The following is a 21646-nucleotide window of genomic DNA, read 5'->3' as shown; positions in this document are numbered from 1 at the left end:
CGGCTAAATGAATCTAACTAAGTCTATTCTTATTATAACACTTATAATAAAACTTTACACTAAAGTTTCTAGGTGTATTAAACCATTTAATTTACCTAGTGACATCTTATGCTAATAGGAATAAGGTTAATTCAACGCCGGTTCCGGGTCAGTTCCCAGGTAGGAGGTGTTCCGTAAACCGTCAACTTAAGTACCCCCAGCCTTAGACAGAACTTTACCGGTGGAGTTCCCTTATAACCTTAAATCCTATTTGTCCTATTTAGTTTCATTAAACTAAAAATAAGACTTAATTCTAATCCTATTAGAATTAATGTGATCTTAGGTCTATTTAATTTTAAACAATTTAAAATTAAACCAAATTAATCCTAAGATCCTACGTTTGCATGCAACTCTTTATTATAGGTTGACGGTTTCTAATAATCAAATTTTATAACTATTATAAAATTAGTTAATTAGCCCTATAATCATACATACTATGGTTTAAATAATTAAAATCAAATTATAATTAAATAAAACCATATTACATGCATACATTATATTAATATAACAATTATATTAAACTATGGATGTAATATGCACAATGCAAATTAATTTTCATCTTTTATTAATATAACAATTATATTAAAAAAAATATGAAAAACAATCAAGCATACACAATACATTAATTTAAATATAACAAATTATATTTAACTAAGTAATGTCATGCATCATGCTTATTCAATTTCATATATTTAAAATATCAACATATTTTAAATTACTCATGAAATTCATAATCATGCATTAAAACCATACATTATAACATTTATAATATATAAAAATGCATGAACATGCTTAACCTAAGGTGGGATTCATCTAAATGACATCCATAAAGCATTAAATAACAATTGAACCTGTAAAATTGGCCTCTAGGATAAAATAAAGCAATAATTACAATAATAAAGCCTTAAAAAATCCTAAAAGTGCTTTCAAAGCTCCAAAACCGGCCTCAAAACCTTCAAAAAACTTCAAACCGGCTAAAAAATGCTTGAACCGGCCTAAAATAGGAAGAACCGGCCCAAAACCCCTTGAACCGGCACCATATGAAAAAATCGGAGTCGAACCGAGCCGACCGCGCCGAGCCGTCCGTACAGCCGAGTGAACCGAGCCGTCCGTACATCCCGAGCCGAGCCGTCCGTACACCCCGAGCCGAGCCGTCCGTACACCCGAGCCGTCCGTACAAGTGCCGCCGAGCCGAGCCGCGGGAGCCGTCCGTACATCCAGTGACGTCACGATGACGTCATCCCTTCTTCAACCTCCAGCCGCGGATTTTTTTTTTTTTTTTTTTTTCGGTTTCCGTACAGAATCGAAAAACTCTCGTTGATGGCCTTCCGGGTGTCCGTTTTGGGCAAATTTGGTGTCAAAAAACTCAGAAAAACACCCCGAATCCAAAAATTGGACTCTAAATTACAGATTTACAAATTAAAATGCCCAAAAACGCAGGGGTCTTTACATTTTGATCTTATCAAAACAGTAAATCTATGGCCAAAATTACAGAAACATTCAATTGCAAAAACCACATTCATAATGCAGAGATCCCACCTAACCAATGCAAATTTTTAAAATTCTCAATTAAAACTGAGATGGCTCTGATACCAATTGAAGGGATGAAAACCCTTTACAGCGGAAAATATACAGAAACTCAATTTTAATTAGAACCTTAAAAATACCAATACATTGGCAAAAAATATTGATTAAACATGCTTTAAAAAATTACAGAGAATAAAACTTACGCTCGTTGACGACTCTGAATCTGCAATCACCAAATTTTTGGGCACCACCACTTGAAAACCTTCCTATTCTCTGATTGAGATGGTTTGTGGGAACCAAAATTGGAATAAGGGAATGGAGAGATTTTTTTTTTTTTTAGAGAGAATGGATAGACTTCTTCGCAGAACTCTCTCCCGTTTTTGGAGAAAAAATTTGTTACGCAAAAAAATTCCCTCTTCTTCAGTCGGAAGAAGAGGGAAGTTAGAGAGAATAATTGGGAACGTGGGAAAACCACCCACGTTCCTTATTAATTTAATAAATTAATATTTAATTAATATTAATTAATTAATTAATTATATTAATTATATTAATTAAATAAATAATTAAATAATTAAATCATATTTAATTAATATTTCATTTAAATCATATTTAAATGAATATCTCTCACATAACCTATAGTTTTAATTTAATTAATTTAATTAAATCAAATTTAATTAAATCAAATTAAACAAAAACTATTAATTAATTCTCCAATTAATTAATTTCTAAATTAAATATCTTATATTTAATTTAATCCATAATTTGAATCATATTCAAATATAAATTTCTCTCATAACTTATAGTTTTAATATGTATCATATACACATTAAATTTTAACTTATAGTTTTAATATGAATCTAATTCACATTAAACTGATATTTGAACTTATTCAAATATTTTATTCTCTCATAATTTAATTTTGAATCATATCCAAAATTAAATTTATATAATAAAGTCTAATTAAAATATAAACTTTATATTATAATGTATCAATATACATTATATTAATTCCCAAAGTAAATTTGAACATTTCAAATTACAACCAATATAAATAAATCTCATTACTCTTTATGAGCTAGGAAGGGGACCTAATGGACCTACAGATCAGAAGCTACAACGATATGAGATTAATTGGCTAAACTCATTAACCACATTAATCAATATTCGTTAACTGTGCGTACACTCCACTAAAGACTCACAGCTGAACTCTTCTCACTATAGATATATTTCTGTGTCCACGGATATAGACCAATACCAGTAAGTTAGTCCTTCACAAGTGTTCGTAACTCCAGCTGGGTCAAATTACCGTTTTACCCCTGGGTTACCTCTAGTCCTTAAATACCAGTGCTCCTCTAATGAACAACCTGTTTATGGTCCAACCACTAAACAGAAACCCCTCTCGTGCCATTGAGAGGGTAGGGCCCTTTGTTCAAGTCTCGGAGACACCATTTAAGGGAACACTTATCTACTTACCCTAAAGGTGGGAAGGAGTGAATTCCATCTTGTGTGATTATGTTCCCAGCTCTCCACTCGGTATTGTCCCCAAAATGATAAGAATATTGAGTCGGCAATCTGGCCACTCTCACTCGTATAAATCAAAGGACAATCCCTCGCAAACAGGAGTTCATAATACACTTAGGATTAAGACTAAGTTACCTAGGTCATCCTAATGAAATAGCAATCCAACTAGTTAACGGAGTTACATCTAGTGATTACTATTTCGTGGTCCAGTCTTATGCAAACTCATTGCATAGGATACCCACACTCGCATGTCACATACATGAACGCATTTGATCAATGTGTCTGTATCAAATACAAAGTGAGCCGTATCCATAGTGTTAACAGGATAAGGTACCCAACCTTAACCCTATACTATAGACTCTTTAAGCTGATCTTGAACATTAATCCCTGTATGTCTCTACATACTGTTCAAGACTCATCAAACAGCTTAGGATGTTAGTTTATTGGATTTGGGTTATTAAGACAAAACTAATAAAATAATCAATAACACTTATTGAAATTAAATAATAAAATACTTTATTAATGACGGTCAATTGATTATATTTACTATCTACGAGTTTTAGGACATAAAATCCAACAGAAAGTCGCCATTGTCAAGTCACATCATCCCCAACTACCATTCTTGTCTTCTAGTGAACCGTCCTAGCGTAATGATAAAGCTCACTGCCTAGCATTTGTTTTTGCTAGACGGGTTCTTCTCTCATAGCTCTTGCGTGTTATCCTTTGTGATTCACTAATCTCTTATTTTGCTTTTATTCCTGCGTTAAACACTGAAACGTGATAAAAGAGACATAGATGCTTATGTAAAGTGTATTTCTAAATACTTATTCTTTTTCAACATAATTATGGCATTTTGATACATTACTTCTACATTTTGGTCTCGTTATTCTATAAAAGAGGCTACAATAACTTGTATTTCTACAAGTTATCAGTTGACCAGCCATGAAGATTTAATATGAAGATAGACAAATTGTTTGTTAATGTTAAAGGCCTAAAAAATCTTTTGAAAGAAAAAAGCAGTGCAACAATTGAAGACAAAGATAGCGCAGAGAGGGATAACAATGATGATCGTAGTGGAGGAAACAGTCAAACAAATAATGGTGAAAATAATGGAGGAGAGGATAATATTGAAAAACATAATTTGGGTGGAGAAGAGTAAAAAAACGAAGAAAATAGAGAAATTCAAAATGAAGGAGAGCATGTATATTATTAATATTAAAATACTTTACTATTACATATAACCATGTTTAGCTATATATATTACATCCTAACTATCACGTTGAATAGGATGTCCATAATGGTTGCATTGATGACGTTGCATGTAACACAACTCTACTGAAAGAAGTTGATAAAATTGAAAAATAAGCAATAAAAATAAAGGTAAGTAGGTTTGTGAAGTTATATATATATTTATTAGTTATGAATTTAAATAGTGTAAAAACAATTAATTTATGTTCAATATGTTTGATGTAGAAAAAGGAAATGGGAAAAGTGCATGTTCTGCCAAGTGGAATTGGGAAAACTACTACAGTGAATCTGCGTTATAGTATAAATGATGTGTTATATATATATATATATATATATATATATATATATATATATATATATATAATAATATAAAATATATACTATGCTAAATTCTATCTAAATAAATAGGCTCGAGGAAGAGATATACTTGCTTAGTAGGCTATGGGGAGGAGCATGAGGAGAGGAATTCTACCTTCAAAGATAATGAGGTCTCCATTTACAACGAGATTTGGATCTACGAAGCCAAAAAAGGAAAAAGCAAAGTTCAATAATGAACACTTTGAAGGACCAAGTTTTAAACTACTTCACAAGGACTTCAGTATATTCAAGTTGCATAGAATAGACTATGTAACGACCCAACTTTCCGGAATAAGCTGAGGTCACTACTTACTGCTAAGACTTGACAATAAAGCACACAAATTCATAAAAGACATGTTACGATTCATTAGAAACATTCAAAATATCACAAAAACAGTTTCAGACCCTATTTTAAATCACCTTCCCAAAGTTCCAAAACATAGTTCGCAAAGTCATCAAAATAAAACGGTAGAATAGATGTTCTAACCATGACTCCATCTGATAATCAAAAGAAATAGGAGTAACAAATACATCAGCGGAAGCATAAAGAAAACAAGACGTGTCCATATGGCCTTCACATATCCTTCTTGCCTCTCGCCGGTCCGCCCCTCGCGTTACCCTTACCTAAAATATTAAAGAGAAAAGGGTGAGTATAAGAATATACTCAGTAAGGGACCCACTACTTGACCCGTTAGGGTAATAACAGTTAACTTCCTATTAAGGGGACTAGTGATCCCGTCGGATACACCTATCAGTTTAGTGATCCTGAAGGATACACATATCAGTCTAGTGATTCCGAAGGATGCACAGATCGGTCTAGTGATCCTGAAGGATGCACAGATTAGTCTAGTGATCCCGAAGGATGCATATATCAATCTAGTGATCCCGAAGGATACATATATCAGTCTAATGATCCCAAATGATACACATATCAGTCGAGGAATCCCGAAGGACACCGTGCCTGCAAGGTACACTACCCCATAGATAAAGCTAACCGTTACCCCTCAGTCTATACTCAACCGTCTACAACAATCACATCACAATAACGTTCAAACTAATGGTTCAATTAATAAGCTTAGCCAGTCAGACAGTTTAGGTTTAATCAACAGTCTCCTCAGTCGCTATACGTACATCCAATTCACTCGTCATCGTGACATTATCTAAACCCAGCCAACTAGTCAAATCATCACTTTGTAAAAATCACCTGACGGTGACTTCGTCTCAGTTTAAACCCTAGCACAACTATAGGTAATCTATGTTATGCATAACGTTCATATTATGCATAACGGTTGTATTCAGTCTACAACACAATCCAACAGCGAATACACAATCTACACTTGAGGTTCCCAAATTTTTAGTCCATCAACGACATAACTCGATAATAAGTAACCCAACAACATACCTCAACTATACATAACATTAAGATTTCCATAATCCCTCGACATCACTATTTCAGTTAACAGCACGACCCATCAACATAACTAATTTACACAGAACGTCTGGGCATCTATACTCCATCGGCAGAACAACCCAAGCACATATATATACATATATAAGCTACAACTAACAATCATGTCACCAATTATGCATACTAGTGATGTTTTCTAGGCATACGTGCATCAGTCAATTAAGTATAGTTGCTATTGTATAACCTTCATATGAATTACTACGTTTCTAGTCTCGGTCTGGGGTTCAGTAGTAAGAAATCCCTTACCTGAAATGTAGCTAAAATCCTTGTTCAATTCAACGTCCAAATGAATCTACCTAAACACAAACATAAGGGTGTGTTTGGGAGAAGGAAAGAGTTATAGAGGAAAAGGATTATAATAATCCTAGGATTAATTCCAGTGTTATGATAATATGTGTTTGGGGGAAAGATTATTATTGGTAGTGTTATGGTAATATGTGTTTGGGAGAAAAAAAATATGAAAGGTAGTGTAATGATAGTATGTGTTTGGAGGAGGGATTATGATAGTAGTGTTATGATAATATGTGTTTGAGGGAAGAGTTATGATTGTAGTAATTTAAAAAACAATAATAAATTTTTTATTGGATTATTTGGGTAGGGTAATGTAGGGTTGTAAGAAAGTAAAAATAGGATAAGATAGAGTTATTTAGGGATTAGGATAATCCTAATACCCCTTTATCATAATCCTTGGGCCAAACACGGTTTGGCCCAATTCCCTAATCTTTTTCCCCTTAAAACCCCACCCCAAACATACCCTAAAGGTTTAAACGATTACACCACCAAAATTCACATTTCAAAATGCTCCAAAGCAACATCTACCGACATACCCAAGTAGAGGAGAGTTGGCTCCAACTACACTTGCCATAAAACCCCAAAACTCGAGTGTCACCTCTCTAACACCTTCAGGGGGCCTGCGTGCGCGGGAGACCAAGGGTTTTTGGGGTTTAAAATATATATATATATATATATATATATATATTAAATAATAATAATGATATTAATAATAATAATAATAACATATAATTTATATTATATTATTTTATATCATATTATATTATTAAAAATTTATACCCTTCATTTTCTTTTTCTTTTCTCTTCTAAACCAAATAAAATTTAACACCCAAAATTTTAAATCCCCAAAAATTAACATAAAAATGTTTAAAAAAATACCTCGAAATTTGGGGCGTTACAGACTAATTGATGAATAGACTAATTAATGAACGTTAAACGTAGAAACATGTTTATGGATTATTAGAATCTGTTTTGGTTTGTTAATATTTTTTGTTGCTAGTAATTTCAAAATTAAATAGTTACATGTGTATATGTTTAATATGATCTAATATATGATATTATAGGATTATTTATTCTGTTTGGTATATCTAATATATGGTGGATGTATGAAATGTATCATGTTCAAGAAATGATGTTTATGTTTACAGGAACATGGATGAGAAACAATTTGAATGAGTGACATTGTTTACTTCGAAAACTTGGTTTATATATGAAAGAAAATGTGATTGTATAATATATGTCATTAAAACATTTCTTGTTCTCTAGTATATGTAATGTATGTGAGAAATAGGAGGTAATAATGTTGAAGGAAAATTGAATATGTTTTCAATGTAGGAACTTTGATGAAAAAATTGAAGATCCAAAGACTTTGATGAGAAGATGTTTGAAAGAGGATAATATGTTAAATTTGTTTATGTATAGTATATATGAAATAAGACTATATATATCTTATGTCTGGGCAATGTAAACAATATAGTATGACGTAATACTTGGATCAATAGTAATTATGTACGAAAGGTAGTATATGAAATATAGTAGATTGAAGGACATTGATCACTACAGTAGATGGAAAAAGATGGAAAGAACATCATTAAATTAATATTTGAAAGTGAACAGGATTGAAATATGAATATTTGAAATAAAAGTCTGAAACAACATAATAAAAGTTAGATAATAAAAAGGAAAAACTAGTTCAATAAGGAAAGTTTGCATCTCTTTTGGTTATGGCCAAAACGTCTACTATGGTCACATTTAACACGTCTCTTAAACTCCATTTTAGAAGGAATTAATCTTCTTGGGTTGGCCAACTGTACGTTTTACATTCGATGGATGGATGACAATCGACATAACATCCTCAGGTATGGCTTTATTGACAAATGCTTCATGGTAAAAACAATACATGCATGCACGCAAGGTATTTGCAATATATCCCACATCCTGCAACTACAAATCTTCGAAGGCAAGTACACAACATATTGAAAAGGTGCCATGGATGACCTGATATTTCATATTATTAATGGGATTGACCTACATAGGTAAATAAGTACAAAATTATATAACGTATATAATTAATATGATTATGTATATTCATAATATAAAAGACAAACTAAATGAAAAATACTTTCATTGATCGACTACGTTCAATTTGTTCCCTTAAAATATGTTCAATTGTTTTTGTAAAATCTATAACCTTGATAATCAGCTTCATTTCTTCGATAAAAAAACCATCTATGTAACATCATTATTAAAACCTCAAGCATGTGACATATTGGTGTCTCTCTAGCCTTGATCATGACAGAAATCTAACTCTCAGATATATTAGTGGAACATGAGATAATTATATCTCCTATGTGGTGAGTACGCACCCACCTAGAAAAACCAATTGATTATAACTCCTCACGTACACCAGGGGCACCAGATTCCAACAAACGCATCTTGTGTTCAAAGTTTCTACAAGATTATAAGTCTTGCCACATGCATGAAATACAGTATCGACTATTCGTTTATACTTCAACTTCAGGTTCCTAAGTAAATGAACCAGACACATGAAATGTAGAACGTTAGAAAATACTACCTCTATGGCTTTGCATATACTTTTATGCCCGTCAGATACTGTGACAATGTCATTCTTTCTACCTATTATTTTCTTCAATTGGTTGCAAAACCACATCTAAGAGGAATCATTCTCAGAATTGACCACAAAAAGCTAGTGGAAATATCTTATCATTGGCATCATATGTTGGAGCAAATAAAAAAGTACCACCGTACTTATTCTTGAGACTTGTTCCATCAATAGAAATCACAGGACAACAATGCTGCCAACAAAAAACTGAAGCAGATAATGTCATAAAGAAGTATAAAAATCTACCTTCAATATCAACTTTATATTCAATAACAGATCCTATAGACATGAAAAATCGGTATATTACAACAAAAAATGTAACAAAGTGTAACGCCCCAAATTTCGAGCTAAGTTTTAACATTTTATGTTAATTTTCGGGAATTTAAAATTTTTTGTGTTAATTTTTGTTTGGTTTAGAAGAGAAAAGAAAAAGAAAATGAAGAGTATGAATTTTTTTAATAATATAATATGATATAAATTAATATAATAATAATATAATATAAATTTTATTATTATTATTATTAATTATATTATCATTATTATTATTATATATATATATATATTTTTTTTTAAAAAAGAGAAACACTAAGCCCCCCTCCCGCGCACCCCCCTGCGTGTTTCTTCTTCTTCTTCTTTAGTTCTTTCACCCGACGCCACCGCCCGCCTTCTTTAATCTTCTCCTTCTTTTCCGACAACGCCAGCACAGCCGTCTCTTTCTCTGTCGTCGTCCACCTTGCAACGTCGACGTCTGCAACCGCATCCCTATTCTTCGTCCGCGCACAGCCAGCCGCTGACGGGTCCTCCAAATCGATCGTCCGACTGTTTGCAAGCCGCCATCTCCGACGCTCTCTCTTCATCTCGTGTATCCGAGCAAGCCGTCGACTCCTCCGCCCCCAACCATTGTTCGTCCGCGTACGCCCAGTCGTCGCCGTCGTCGGTTCTTCTTCTTCCACCTTCAACCCGTTTCGCACTACAACCCGACCCGAGCCACCTTCTCTTTCAATCCGACTGGCAAATCGAGCCGCAAGCCAAGGATTGAGCTGAGCCACGAGCCGAGGATCGAGTCGAGCCGAGCTACGGTCCAAGCCGAGTCGCAAGCTGATCTGAGTAGACTCGAGTCGCGAGTCAAATTGAGCTGAGCCGTGAGTCGAGAATTGAGCTGAGCCAAGCCGAGCCGAGCCACCTCCCAAGCCAAGCCGAACTCCCTGTTCACCGAGCCACCTAAGCCATTTTCTTTCCACGTCGTGTCCCGGTGAGTCTTCGGTAAGGATTATTTAGAGAGTTTCCTAATGTTTCTATAGCCGGTTCGTGTGTAAATGTTGAAATAAACGTTGGACTTATCTGCTGAATTTCCTTTTGTTCCTTGAAGGTGTTAGAGAAGTGACATTCGAGTTCTTGGGTTTCACGACAGGCTTAATTGGAGATAACTCTTCTTTACACGAGTAAGTCGGCGGATGTTGTTTAGAACGATTTAAAGGTGACTTTTACTAGTGTCATCGTTTGAATCCTCATGATTTCGTTTAGGTGGATTCGTTGGACATGGACTCGATCAAGAAGTATAGCCAAATTTCAGGTAAGGGATTTCTTACTACTGGACCTCGGACTGGGACTGGAAACGTAGTAACCCACACGGGAATTATACAATAGTAACTGTATTGGATTGATTGACGCATGTTTGACTAGTACATATCACTTATATGCTCTCGACTGATTAAAGGATGTGATCGTTAGTTGTAGCCTATGTACTATTATATATGTAATGAGTTGTTCTGTTGATGGGTACTGATGGCCTGATGTTCTATGTATTGTGGTTATGTTGATGGGCTGTGCTGTCAATTGGAATAGTAATGCCGATGGATTATGAAAATCTTAATGTTATATAGAGTTGAAGTCTGTTATCAAGATACTGGTTATGAATTATGTCGTGGAGGTACCAAGGGTTTGGAAATCTCTTGGGTAGATTGTGTATATGCGGTTGAGCGGTGCTGTAAACTGAATACGACTATTATGCCTAATATGGACGTTATGCATAAAATAGATTACCTGTAGATGTGCTAGGGTTTAAATTGAGACGAAGTACCATCGGGGGGATTTACAAAGTGGTGATTTGACTATTAGACTGAATTTAGGGAATGTCACGATGAAGTGTGGGTTGGACATACATATAGCGACCGAGGAGACTGTTGATTAAACCTAAACTGTAGAACTGGTTAAGCTTATAAACAAAAACGTTAACTTGAATGTTATTGTGATGTGACTGTTGTAGACGGTTTAGTATGGACTGAGGGGTAACAGTTAGCTTTATCTATGGGGTAGCGTACCTTATAGGCACGGTATCCTTCGGGATCACGAGACTGATATGTGCATCCTTTGGGACCACTAGACTGATATGTGCATCTGTCGGGATCACTAGACTGCTATGTGTATCCTTCGGGATCACAAGACTGATATGTGCATCCTTCGAGATCACTAAACTGATATGGACATCCTTTGGGATCACTAGACTGATATGTGTATCGGACAGGATCACTAGACTGATTGATGTGTGCATTCTACGGAACCACTAGACTGTTTACGTAGGATACCTCTTAATAGGAAGCTAACTGTTATTACTCTAACAGGCCCAGTAGTGGGTTCTTTACTGGGTATATTTTATACTCACCATCTTTCTCTTTAACTTTTCAGGTAAGGGTATGGCGAGGGGAAGACCGACGAGGGGAAAGAAGGATGCGTGAAGGCCATATGGACGCGTCTGGTTTTCTTTATGCTTCCGCTGATGTACTTTGTTACTTGTTATTTTTTATTTGTCAGATCGAGTCATGGTTAGAACATTTGATTGGTGGTTTTGTGTTTTGATGATTTGAGAACTATATTTTGGAACTCTTGGGAACGTGATCTAAAATAGGGCCCAAAATTGCTTTTGTGATATTTTAAACATTTTTAATGAATTGTAACCGGTCTTTTATTAGCTTGTGTATTTTACTATCGAATCTTAGTACTACGTAGTGACCTCAGCTTAGTCCGGAAAGTTGGGTCGTTACACAAAGATTATTTCTTATATGAGGGTGTATATTAAAGATATACTTAGGTTGTTGAGTCCCAACATATAAGCAATTATTGGTAACATCTTGTAGGAGTTTTCTGGAGATCGTCTAACTTCATCCAATACAACTTCATGTGCACACCATGCGTTTTGGTAACTAATGCTTAAACCATGCTCTGAACGAATATAGTGGACTATATCTTTAGGAGTGGACAACTCCAAGCCAACTACATTTACTTTACTTTTTATTAAGTCATTGATTGCAGAAAAAGTAGCATGTTTGTGTTTTGTTAAAGGAACATTTATAGAACATGTATGTTCAGAATCGAACCTTGTAACAACCCATAATGATCTATCCCCATGGAAACAACAAGAAACACATACTGACCATAAACAAGGAAACAACAAGAAACACGTATTGACCATAAACAATCTTTAAATATGCACTGCAAAATTAAAACTTTCTTGTTTGATTTAACTGTAACGCATCAAAAGTTGTCTTTAATCGCAATGGCTTGCAAGGATTGTTTCAACAAAGCTTTCGTTGAAAACATGTCATGGATTTTAAGTTCAAAGGTGGAATCTATCTTAGGCATATATATATTTTTAAAAAAAAACGGCCCCCATCTGAATGGATGTCTGTTTGAAATGAACTAGAAGATGAATAACCCAAAGTAATAGCTAAAAGGCCAACTAAATGAACAATGAGCGCAATGTGTTGCTCAACATTAAATATTATTATATGGTAATCCCATTTAACATCATTATAGTTGGTAATAGCTAAGTCCTTCTCAAGACATTCTATAGAACCTAGGTAGAGGTTTATATCAATATTATTCATATTAATGTAACTACCTACCTTGGATTAAAGATATTGTATAAGTCTTTAAAAGACATAAGTTCAGTCACTAATATTTCATAAACACTATAACTAATTTAGTTGTCAGAATCATTGAAAAAGCCATCAAAATGTACAACAATTTTGGCCATACCTAGCAAGAAATAATAGGACTATATGTGTCACTACATACATGTTATTATTGTATACTGGTAACATCACATAACATATTTAAAATATACAGTGATAAATAATATTAATGATTGAAAATATGTAGGTATATAGATCTAATATATCATAGAATAGAAATAGATTATGAAGTGATATATAATAATATATACTGTTGATGACACATTTAAGAAACAAAAATAAGAAAAGACATAAGTCTAATGAAACGAATATGTACTAACAAGTAATTATATTATACGTGTCACAACTTATGTATTATTGAAAATATGCAGGTGTATATATCTAATAAATCACATAACATAATTAAATTATTTAGTGGTATATGATAGTATATACTGTTGACGACACTTTTAAGAAACAAAATCAATAATATGAAAAAATTATGTGAAAAAGATGACCAAAATATTAAACTCATTTAACTTTTTGTTTATCGGATAATTCAGGGGGAAATTAAACATGAAGTATGTATGGCAAAATTTACATAAATATGTGGAAGAACATAAAGTATATCTGGGAAAATTTACATAAATTAAACATGAAGTATATATGGCAAAATTTCCTTGAGAAATATGAATGAAAATATTCTGCAATTACTGAATATACTTGAAGGAGATGGAAAGGTGGAAGAACAAAATTGAAAGACCAAACGGATAAACTGATAAGAGACAATTGTATTGGTGGACGATGCTGGAAAGTACGTTTGCAAAAAATTGATATTGAGTTGCGGATGAAATTGAATAAAGTGAATTTATAGAAATTATTAAATATACTATTTCCATATTAGATTCAACTTTATACCATATTAAAATTAAATCTCCAATAAATGATTTCCTAATAATAAATGAAAATATAATTGTGGATTATTTATTAGATTAATTATGGAAGTTATAAAATAGATAATAAATTGGAGAATTGTAAAAAATAGCAAATTTGACAAAATATTTACAACATATAACAAAATTTCAGATTCTATTAATAATAAACATTGATAGACATTGATATGCTTTTATTAGTGACATTGATAGACAATGATAGAAATCTATTAGTTTCGATCATTGATAGAATTCAAAATTTTGTTATTGTTTGTAAATATTTTAATTTATTTTGCTATTTTTAAAAATGCCCCTAATAAATTTGGTATAATATAATTATGGTAATTTTCTATTTATTTGCAAAAATCAATTATATTTAATATTAATGTTAAGGTTAAAATGTTAATAAAAAACACTAAATCTTAATTAAGAAAATAAATAAAATTTTAAGACATTTGTGAAAATTCAAGTCTAAAACAGGCGATTTCTCTAAATATTTCTTTAGATAATGAGAAATTAAGAATAAGATATTTGTTCTACCTTTTTCATGAAAAAATTAGATTTTACACAAATTTTCTTAAACTCTCAATTAATATGAATAATAAGATTTGACTAATCTTATGGACCAATTTGACCTTCTCATTAATATTAAAATATTATATATTCACGAAAATTTGTATATTTTGCTGGCATAAATATTTTGTTCTACATTTATTATTGGGATCTTTAAAAAATATAACGAAGTGTCAAGATTTACACTTTGTGGAACAATTTCGAAAATGAAAAAAGCCTACAGGCCCACAATGAAAAATAGTAAGAAAGTCTTCGTCAACAACGCATGTAATATATTTGGTACGATCGTTGTTATTTGGCTATTGTTTGGTATAGGATCGTTTAGATTTGGAAACGATTTTTTGCAAGATACTTTGGTATTTTATCATTAAAATTTGACTACACGATCGTTTATATTTGGTATACGATCATTTAGATTTGCGTCAGATTTTCAAGATTCTTTGGAATATAATTGTTTAAATTTGACTATACGATTGTTTAGATTTGGTTACACGATCGTCAAGATTCTCTGGAATACAATCATGTAGATTTGGTTAAATGATTTTTTTTCAAGATTCTTTGGTACATATTAATTTAGATTTGGCTATACGATCGATTATTTTTTGTACACGATCATTTAGATTTGGCTATTTTTGGTACATGATCATTTATCGATGTTTTTTCTCATGATCTTTTATATTTAGTACACGATCTTGAACAACCAAATAACAGTTTGAAAAAAATAAAAAATAGATCTTTTATATTTAGTACACGATCTTGAACCAAGTTTGAAAAAAATTAAAGAAAAATTACAGAAGAACAGAAGAAAGACGATGGAAAGAAAAAGAATTGCATATGAGAAAGAGAAGAAAGATGATGAAAAGAAATGGTAAACCTCGAATATTTAAAAAAATAGCCAGCTTTATATGCTTTTTCATTTTGTTACACTGGCCGTAAATATTTTGTCGGTTTGTTATATTTATAAAAATTAATTATTTATATTAAGACTTATATATTTAGTCTATTTATTATTTAATATATTTATTTTCATTTAATGTTAAGATATTCATTTATTAGTGATCTAAGTAAGCATAGTATATATTGGATACCATTATGGTAATATTTCTAATCATCTTTCTCTTCCCCCATTTGTTTTTCTTCTAGTGATTTTAGACGAAATTTCTTCCAATCATCTCTCTCTCCGTCTGATATCTCTTCGTCCAATCTTTCTTATTTTGATCATCTCATTAGTTTTTCGATGAATGCATATTTATTTCATGTTATTAAGTTTTATTCTAGTAAATTATAGTTTGTCTGTGTAGTTTTCCTGTGAAGAAAATTTACAATCATCTCTCTCTCCGTCTGATATCTCTTCGTCCAATCTTTCTTATTTTGATCATCTCATTAGTTTTTCGATGAATGCATATTTATTTCATGTTATTAAGTTTTATTCTAGTAAATTATAGTTTGTCTGTGTAGTTTTCCTGTGAAGAAAATTTGTTTGATCTTATTCATATTTGTTTTTATGTAAAATTGTTTCATATTATATTAGTAATGTATTTCTGATTTATACTTATTATATTACATTCGTTAGTGAATAACATTGATAATTTCTTACAGGGTTTGGAAATGTTTTTCGTTTAAATGGATTATTATATACCAATATTGTAACGCCCCAACAAATTTGATTTCCTTTTTATTATTATCTTAAGTGTGGATATGGAAATTTCGAATTTATTTGAAGAACTTGATTAGTTTGACTTTGTGATTAATTAAGGTTTAGAGTTATAATTATTTTGATTTGGATAATAATTGTTTTATTTGGAAAATAAATTTGGTAAAATTATTTGTTGAAGATTAAAGATATTTGGGTTGAGGAGAGAGAGAATTGATTTTTGTTAAAGATAATGGTGAGATATTATTTGGAAAAAGAAAAAAGAAGAGAAGGGATTGATGTGATTGGTTGGAATTGAGATTTTTGGAGAAAAGGAGTAAAGCATTAAATTAAAGCAAAATAAAATAAAATAAAAGGATTTATTTTATTTAAATGGGGCATTGGGATGTGCAATTAATGCACCATCACCATCATCTTCACCAAAGAGAAAAAAAAAAACCCTAGCAAGCTGCCGCCGCCGCCCTTCGCCAGTCACCGTCGCCGCCCTCCGCCAGACACCGCCGTCGAACGTTCGCTGCAGACAAGCCCGAGCCGATCTCTTCCTCGCAGCCGCGCCTCTAAGCCGACCGCATCTCCCCAGCCGCCAGCCGGCTGTTTCCGCCAGCTGCCACTACGAAGTTAGCCGTCACCAGCCGCTCGGTCAGCCACACCGTCGCACGCCGCGCGCCGGTCGTCGAAGCCCCGAAGCTCAGTCGCGCCGCGCCTCCGCAATCCGAGTCGCACAGCCAAGCCGCGCCGCCAATCGTCCTGAGCGAATCGAACGCTCCGCCCCGACTCGTAAGCCGCATCGCTCCGCCCTGACTCGCCAGCCGCGTCGCTCCACGCCCTCGATCCGCAAGCCGCGCCGCTCCGTGCGTCGCTCCACGCCCGCGCGCCCGCTTAGACCAACCAGCCGCGCTCGCGCGCCCCGCTCGACGCCTGAAGCCGCGCCAGTGCCTTTCTTCGCGAACCGATTCCAAGCCGAGCCACGTCTCCCTTCTACCGCAAGCCGAGCCGACACCTGCCTTCAAGCCGAGTCGGTCCCTGCTCCTCCAGCCAAGCCGCCAAACCCCTTTTGAACCACCTAGCCTTTTCGGTCCTTTGCACCTATTTTGGTAAGTCAAATTGGTTTCTTTGCATACCCAGCCGAGACTTGAATTTCAACCTAAATAATTTAATTTGGACTAAATTAAATTATTTCTCTTAAGGAACATCTTGGACCATTTGACTTTGGAGCGTTGGATTTCTTCAGTAAGAGCTCAAGCGTTGCAACCTCGACCTAGGGTAAGTCATCTCAACTACATTTTGGGTCTTAGGTCGTTTGGTGAGTTAATTATGAAATTTGGCGTTATTAAACATTTAGGATCTCACTGCTGGGAAAGCGCCTTTTCTTGCTGTTAGAACTCATTGAGCAAATCTCCAGGTAAGAGATTTCTACTACTAGCTCTACGACTAGAATCATGAGACCGCATGCATTCCTAGTTATGCACTTGAGGACTAGACTGCATAACGATATGTTAATTATTGAGGGCATGGTGTGACTGCTGATGTGAATTATTATATGATGACATGGTATAATGTGTTGACGGCTGGTTATGACTTTATGTTTGGTTATGGTGATGAGATGTGATATGATGATTAGACTGATATGATTACATGATGATGTTATGTATATGTATGCTATGGTTAGGGTACCTGTTAGCTTAGCCTATTAGAGTCGTATCTGCATGGGTGTCCTTCGGGATCACCACCTATTTAGGACTGCATAGTCCGACGGGACGCCGGTCTAGCATGGATATAGATATGATTCGAGTGATTAGACGGGATCCTCGCAACCCGATTGTCTTAGTGTTTCCTCCGGGTTCGCTACAGACCAGTATGTCCTAGGTGCTCCCCGGGACACCGAAGACTAGATTTTTGTTCCCACGGGAGCGCATGTTGCACGTGTTCGGGAACGTGCCAGTTATTGAGTACCATTTTCAGGACCCTAATAGGAAATTAACAGACACCTAGTGGGACTAGTAGTGAGTCCCTTACTGAGTATTTTTACTCACTCTCTCCATGTCATGTTTTTCAGGTAGAGGCCGAGGTAAGGGCAGGGGCAAGCTGGCGAGCGACCAGAAGTGACCGTGGCGAGCCATAGGGATTTCTGCTTCCGCTTACACCCCGTTTTAAACATTTAGTACTTGAGTTTTATTTTTCTTTATTTACTATTTCGTTTCTTTAAAAATAGATAGGGCCCGAGTAGGATTTTAATATTTGTTTACATTTTGCACATTACCCTGATTTGGTTTTTAAATAAATAAAAGTTTGAGGTTTTATTCATTTTAGCCAAACTTTATGACTTTAATTATGTTATTTTCATTTAGTAATGACTTCGGCTCAGTATAAGGAGTTAGGTCATTACAAATATATATTTTCAATAATACTATAAAGTGAGTCAAGGATATATACCACGTTCTTTCCTTTCGGTTTGCTTTGATTTTTATATATACCACGTCTTTTACTAATTTATAATTTATACTTATTATATTACATCTATTTTGAATTGTTTTTCATATATTGAAAGCTAATTTGATAATTTCTTAAATTTTTTTCAATTTAAATGGATCACTATATATTTTCAATAATATTGTTTGGTGATATACCACTAAAATATTGGTACAAAGACTTAATTTAACTTACGGAAGGGATTCTACGAGTTGACTATGTTTTAAATTGCATGTTATTATGTTGCCTCCCCTTAAATAATTGCCTATTCTAAATGATTTGAATTCATTATACAAAAGACCCCACTCAATAGACAAAATTTTTAACCTTTTAAATGTTTGTCTTATTCCCTCCCCCTAGGTAGCTTAGGACATCCGACGTTAAAACTTGCTATCTTAACCGCCTATCGTGCCTCCTTAATTGCATCATTTTGGTAGTGGCCACTGTTATCTCGTAGTTAGTATAGAAACTAGGTGAGGAGAGTTTAAACATTGTTAAGTTGCACTTTGTTCTCTAAAGAGAAACTTTGTATTAATTACCAAATATACTCTTATTTTGAGAATCAATGAAGTTGTCTTATTTCACACCTACTTGCATTCCTCGTTTAAATTTTATTGGTGGTACTCATCTCCGTTTACTAGACACTCAATGATTACCTCAAGAGAGTTACGCGTTGAGAGTGTAGGTGACATGCCTCCCCTTAGCCGTAAAGAGCGACTTTGGGGGCGAGGCATGACAGATAATTTGTGCAAATACACTTTGATCTTCCCCATTGTTAAAAAATTTGATGTTACTATCACTTTTAAAAAATTTAAACCACTTACTGAAAATCAATTAACATTCCTCATTAAAACCATACTGATGGAGGAGGGCAATTCATCAGCAAAAGTCTCTCCTCCTATCTTTAATCCTATGGTATATCCCATCAAAAATCGTGCGCTTATACACCCAAATAAAATGGGTACCCAAAAGAAAACATTGTCATGTAGTTGAAACAACCATCTACCTCATGACTCGTACCTCTGTCCCCTTAAAATTCTGGTTTTTTTTTGCCTTTGCTACAGTTGTTTTCCTAATAAACCAATTACCCTCACCTCCCCCCCCCCCCCCCCCCCCCCCCGACCGACTATAAACACCTCAAAATTGTCGGTTGTGCTAGCTATCCATTAGTCAAACCATGCAATTTTCACAAGTTACAACCAAAAGCATCCTAATGTGTCTTTCTTGGTTATCCCTTAGACCTATAAAGGATGTTTGTGTTACAACATGAGCTCAGGTAAATTTTTCACATCCCATCATGTGATATTTGATAAAACACTTCTCCCTTTCTCTATCCTTATCTCAACAACACCTCCACACCTCACTCATCCAAGAATCACTACCAAAACCCTTTATCTTTACTATTCAATTCTCATTCACCACAACCTATTGAAAAATATTGAAATAAATTTTGCTTTATTAGCCTCTGATAATGAAAATACTGTGAATAACGGGCATGAAACCTTGAGTGATAGAGATGTTATATCTACTATGAATCATAGAAATGGTAACACTAACAATGAAAGTGTTGTATCAATTGCAAATGAAGATATCCATGTTAAAACTCAGTAGCAACCTACAATCAGTGCCCAAGAACATCCAGTAAAACTACTAACACTTACTTTATGTAGACTAGAAGCAAATCAGTATATCAAAGAAAAAAGTCTTTGTCACCACAACAAAACCATTAGCCTCATTTGATATTGAACCAACCTCCTACACGCAAGCTTCTAAAGAATTAGTATGGAAGAAAGCTATGCAAGAAGAGTTTGATGCTTTGATGAAACAACAAACATGGACCCTAACTCAATCACCTCTTAGTAAGTTCACCATTTGCAGTAAATAAGTGTATCGAATTAAAAGAAATTTGGATCGCAGTAATGCTCGTTATAAGACAAGATTAGTTGTTAAAGGATATTACCAACAAGAAGGGATCAGTTTTGAAGAAAACTTCAACCCTGTGGCAAAGAGGCCTACTGTTCAAGTAATACTTTCTCTAGCTACACAATTTGAATGGAAGCTAAGGCAATAACTAAAATTAAAAAATGCATTTCTTATGGGATAACTTAAAGAAAGAAGTATATATGCATCAACCACAAGGCTTCATTAATAAATCTTCACGAAATCATGTATGTAAGCTTTTAAATCCCTTTATGACCTTTTAAACAAGCTTCTCGTGCTTGGTTCGAGTGTTTCGCAACTTATTTACTCACCCTAGGGTTCATTGCATCAATTGCTAACAAATCCTTATTTGTAAGAAAACAAATGACATATCTCCTATTATTAAATAATAATTAAAAAATAAAAATAGTAATAATAATATAATAATAAAATTTATATTATATTATTTTATATTATATCATACTATTAAAACTTTATACCCTTCTTTTTCTTTTTCTTTTCTCTTCTAAACCTAATTAATTTAACACTCCAAAAATTTTTAAAATCCTCAAAAATTAGTATAAATGTCAAGAAATTTACCTCAAAAATTTGGGGCGTTATAAATTCTTAGAGTATGTTTGTAAGCTTCCATTACTTCATAGAGATCCTACATTTTGTTTCTATTTCAAGGATATAATTCTAAGTTCTTAGACTTGAAAGTTAGAGTTCTTAGTTTCAATGTTGTTCTTTTCATTTGTAGATTTCAAGGAGTTGATGATAACAATCGGTGAGACTTTGAGTTTGGAGTTATCTAAGAGTGTGGTCCTTGGAGGAGGGTGATGTCTCTGTTTCTTATTATTACATGTATATTGTGTTTTATGATTAAGAATGATGATCATAGCTCGTTTTGTAATATGAATAAGAACGATGTTTCTATGTTGTAAGTAACCAACTATACATGTAAATTCAAGGATATATATGCAATTTGTTAGTTCTTTGATTGAAAGTTTGAGTTAATTGAATTGTTCAATTAATGTGTAGTTTAGCACATTTGTGTAACTCTCTTGCTTTACT

The sequence above is a fragment of the Cucumis melo genome, chromosome 8 (genome assembly GCF_025177605.1).
Source record: "Cucumis melo cultivar AY chromosome 8, USDA_Cmelo_AY_1.0, whole genome shotgun sequence".
Taxonomy (NCBI): Eukaryota; Viridiplantae; Streptophyta; class Magnoliopsida; order Cucurbitales; family Cucurbitaceae; genus Cucumis; species Cucumis melo.
The sequence above is the reverse complement of the archived record's forward strand: the minus strand, read 5'-3'. Positions refer to the sequence as shown.